This window comes from Notamacropus eugenii, chromosome 1 (genome assembly GCF_028372415.1).
Source record: "Notamacropus eugenii isolate mMacEug1 chromosome 1, mMacEug1.pri_v2, whole genome shotgun sequence".
NCBI classification, from domain to species: Eukaryota; Metazoa; Chordata; class Mammalia; order Diprotodontia; family Macropodidae; genus Notamacropus; species Notamacropus eugenii.
The window spans coordinates 301,592,895-301,598,155 of NC_092872.1; positions in this window are offsets into that span (position 1 = coordinate 301,592,895).

Here is a 5,261-nt window from a genome sequence, read left to right on the forward strand (position 1 = left end):
GGTGCCCATTATAAAAATGCTTTATTTCCACACAAAGATGGGAGTGCTAAGCAATCAAGTCATAGAATTACGACCATCAATTGAGAGGCTAATGTTCAAGCTTCGTTGAGATATTTGCAGTTTCTGCAGATATTGGTCACTAAGCCTCTTCGACTGTTGCTACAGCTGCTCTGGTAGCTGCTGACCTCTTGGTCAATGGCTAGGAAAAAGAGTCCAGCTACCTATGAGGATCTCTCAAGGTCCTGCTATATATATGCTAGACATTATGCTAAGTGCTGGGGATACAAAGAAAGGGGGGGGGGGAAGTCCTTACTCTTAAGAAACTCAGTTTAGTGGAGGAGACAACATGCGAACAAGCTTTGTACAAATAAGAGATATACAGGAGTAATATTAGATGGAAGACACTAAGACTAAGGAAGACTGGGAAAAGCTTCTTGTAGAAAGTAGAACTTTAGCTTAAACTTGAAGGGAGCCAGGGGAGCCAGGAGATACAAAAGAGGAGGGAGAAAGTTCTAATTATGGGGGATGGTTAATGAAAACTCTTGGAGTTAGGAGATGGAGTTTCTTGTTCGAGGAACAGCAAGGAAGCTAGTCTCACTGGATCTCAGTGTATGTGGAGGAGGGTGAGGTGTTGGAATACTGGAAATGCAGGAAAAGTCAAGGTTATGAAAGACTTTGAAAGCCAAACAGAGAATTTTACATTTGATTCTGGAACCTATACGGAGTCATTGGAGATGATTTGGTCAAATCTGTATTTTAGGAAGATAAATTTGAATAAAGGATGAGTTAGTGAGAAGAGGCTCTATCCCAGACATAGGCTTTCCTATGATACCATGATCTCATAACTTGTGGCTGGATCAAAGGCAGGGAACTCCTTGTCTCCCTTGCTCTCCAACCCAACCATCTTGAGCTCAGAGAGTTGTCCTTTCACTTTTAGGCTGGCAGGAAGAAGAGACCTGAATATCATGGATTGCCTCTTTAATACATTCATGGATTTGTGGCTCAGCATCTAATTAAAAGACATTTTCTTGGAACACTATATGCTCTCTTGGTCATCAGGGCCAACAAGAAGTAGTTGGAGAATATTTGTGCATGCTTTGAAGGCTGCCATTGCAGAAGCAGTAGAGAGGACCTACTGTCCATAAGTTTCTCAGACAAGCTGTCAAGATTCACGTCACAATAAGGCATTCTCATTCTGCTTAGAAGTAAAATTAAAATATGTACATTTAGGAGCTAATGCAATGTTCTCTAGGCAAACTTGTAGCCACTAGTATTTTAGAGATGCAAAATCCGTACTTCTCAGATCAGCTTCAATATTCATACAAGACGCACTAATACAGCAGATTGGTTGATTGGTATATATATATATTGGTTATAAATATTCAAGCAGACAAAAGTTATCTCAAAGGAATTGGACTGACTTTAAGGCATGCACCCAACAAGCATTTATTTAATCATTTACTGTGTGCCCTGTCACTGGGCTAAGTGCTGGAGATACAAATACTGGCTAAAGGAAAGGCAGGCCCTGCCCTCTAAGGAGCTTACACGCTAATGGAGGAAGACCCATAGAGTGGAGGGGAGTGAGAGAAGGAACACCCATGAGGCCTTGGTGGCAAAGTCTGTAGGGTCAAAAGCTCAGCTGAGAAGGGAATAAAAAATGGTGGGACCTATCCCCAAAATAGAGACTCCAGAAGGAACTCATCAGTGGAGGAAGAGGATTTTCAAAGAAACACACCAGAAAGATTGACTGCTGTACCATTGCAATATAAAAAAAAAGCGGGGGGGGGGGGGGGGAATGCTAATTTTTAACAAGCTGATCTAGGATACCCAGTAATGTAAGTTCTGAATAAAGACTCTCCCCAGGGAATCCTCAACATTTCAAAGGGCTCAATATTTATTGAGACGACGCCCCTATAGTGTAATTGCGCTCAGTGTTTTCTTCTTATCTTTATGCTTTCTCCTAATTCGGTATCGATTGGTCTTTTGATTTAATCAGTTGCTTCTCTGAGAGCACTTGAACAGGTCATTTGGAAACAATTTTCACATTTGCATCTAATCTTTTTCTGTTGATTAAGATAGTCACCTTTATCTTTTTTGTGATAATGTTCTGTATTTGCCATTTAAAGTACTTTCTGGCTTGTCTTGAATAAAATATTAATAACATACAGGCATGAGTTTTTAAAGAATCTCTAAGCCTTTGACCTCTTTCAGTTCTTGATCCTGAATCATTTTCCATCACTTTTTTTTCATCTTCCCTTGTGCACATTTCACAGTTAAGTTAGAAAATATCAAAGTTCTACATAGAATTTTTTTACTTCTTCAGTCTCTGCAATAGATTTTGGTTCCTAGACTGATCATCATGGTTTTTATTTATATTCACCATGACCACTGCAAGGTGATCAAGCATCCTATGAAATGATATTTCTTGCTGCCTTTGGCTGAATGATAAAAACTTACTCTTCCCACTCCTATATTTACTTCTTAAAGGGGATCTTGTGAACCACTTAGCTGTAATTTCCTTACATCTTTTGTTTTAAATATGATGAAAATAGAATTATGAATGTGCTTTGGTTCCTGTAATAGTGTATTTTTTCATTTATCAGTACAAAGATTTCCAATTAATTATATTAACCTAATTACCCATTAAGCGAATGCTTTAGGCATGTAAAAATCATGATTCTTAGCATCCTTCATCTTTTTTAAAAAACATTTTGTCATTATCATTGTGGAAGCGGAGGGATTCCAAGTTATTCTGCATTTTTAACCATTTCCTAGGACACCACGAAATACAGGGGAGTTGTTATTCATCAGCAAGCACTTGTTTAACACGTATTATGCACAAACATTTCTGTGTTGTTCCTCCCAAGCCAAGTGTGGTAGTGCTTCTGTTAAATTGGAAAATGATTTTGCCTGAGCATAGTAGTGGTTAGTCATGTTTGTATATGCATGTGTTTAATAAATATTACAGTTGTTCGCCAGGGTTTTTCAGGCTTTCCAGTTCTGTAGTAAGTAAGTGACAGCTAATGAATTATGACCTAACCTTGACTCAATTCCTACATTTGATTTACAATTTTCTCCTGACACTAGTTTGTTTGAGGTGGGTGGTTTAAAGGTTGAGTAAATACCAAGGAACTTTCCATTACACTCATTTAATGTATGAGTTTAGTTTTCCATCAAATAATTTTAGAGGACTGACTGTTTTTTGAGCACTCTTTATCAGACTATTAAGTTTTGTGCATTTAGTTCTTGCCAGAAAGTGACCAATCACATTCTCTCGTAGAGTAGTATGCAGCTCTCTCATCCATCTTCATTTGACCTCTCTTGTAGATTTATCACATCGTATTGATCATATATTTCTTGTAGTCGTATTGTACACATTTAGCAAATCAGGATTTATCCTGCCGTATCATATTCCAAAGGGCAGCTAGGTGATGCAGTGGATAGAATGCTGGGCCTGGAGTCAGAAAAACAAATCTTCCTGAGTTCCAATTGCCTCAGTTTCCTTATCTGTAAATGAGATGAAGAAGAAAATGGCAAACTTCTCCAGTATCTCTACCAAGAAAACCCTAAATGGGGTCACAAAGAGTTGGACATAACTGAAAGATGACTGAACAACAACAAATTATATTCTGATTTGTGTGTGTATTTATACAAGTATATACACACACATGTATATATCACATATATATTGGTTCGACTATATTCACTCAAATGTATAAATACATCACACACACCTTCCCCCCAACAAATGTTAAGTTCTTTGAGGCTAGGGACTGATTTTATCTGTGTCCTCATTGCTTAGGATGGAACCTTGTACATAATACATGCTGAGTAAAAATTTGCTAAAGTGAATAGCGGGAGAGAAAATTGTGTCAGAGAGAAACGTCTTCATCTTAGAAGCTCACTTCAGTCCTGAACTTCACATATTGGAAGCACCTTCCAACCCTTCAGTCCCTCCCTCTGATTGGTTGGTTCCTCCCAGAACCTCTCTTTTAGGGAGGCTGCCCAGACCTTCATCTTTTTCCAGGCTGCACTCTTGACTCTTCTGAACTTTCTTTGCAATATCCTTATGCAGGGACCTTCGCCCCTCTGTGTCCTCTTCTCACTTTCCAGGTTTCTTTTAGATGTTGTGTTTCCCCCCTTAAAATGTAAACTTGAGGGTAGAGACTGCCTTTCTTTCTGCTTCTATTTGTATTACCAGTTAATGTGTGCTCAGGGAGGACTAATACCTCTGGTACAGCTTGCAGAGCTCTTTTAAGGGCTACTCATCCAACTTTGGTGTCTACCTCTCACTCAACTCTCACCTGTGATTCCAAGATGCTGTAGACTGTGCAGTGAAGTGTAGTAAATCATCTTTGGGCAGATGAATTCAATCAAGTTGAAGGTTACTGACAGTCCTCAAACCTGTCAGTGAGGTAGGGAGATGTCTATCCCAAGTATATGAAGATTTTCCTCAACAGAATGGGCAGAGGAGAATGATTTGTTACAATGGTCATGAAGGTGGTTGAAGCAGATGCTGTGGGACGCTTAGAGCTGGGTCAGTCATTGAAGATGCCAAGGTTGTCCACTGCATCCTGGGCCCCCGACAGTCATCTGCCTGTCACTGGACTTCAATGACTCAGGAAGAGAGAGTGAGGCTGAAGACAATGCCACTCTGCCTCACTGAAAACTGATTGATCAGAAACTCAAGACATCACTGGGGATGTCTTTGGTCTCCTTAGAAAATGAAGGACAAACAAGCATTTCCAGTACTTTCCACACTATATAATGCTTATTGGCTTGACTTGTGTTGACTTGAATAGAATGCTGCCATATATGCATTCCTTCTTCTAGTTCAGGAATTCTTAATGTGGGGTCGTAGAAGGTGGGGTGGGGTTGGGGAGGGAGAAAGAATCCTGTGGATAGATTTCAGGGGATCCATGAACTTGCATGGGAAAAAAATTGCAACTTTATTTTCATTAATCTCTAATTGAAACTGAAAAATATTTTGAGAAGATATTCCTAAGTTCGAACTGCCAGTGGGGTCTATAACTCAAAGAAAGTTGAGAACCACTGTTCTAGCCCTTTGGAGAAATCTTGTGGTATAGGCCAAATTTTCTCCATTTGTAAACAGAGAAATCGAGGACCTCAAAACTGAGGTGACTTTCCCTGTGCTAATCAGGGAGTAAGAACCTTTTGCTTGTATGCTCCTATATGTCTTTGTGGTCCAATAATCTGTAATTTATCCATATCCCCCAGCCTTGGTGGTTGGTTGGGAATGT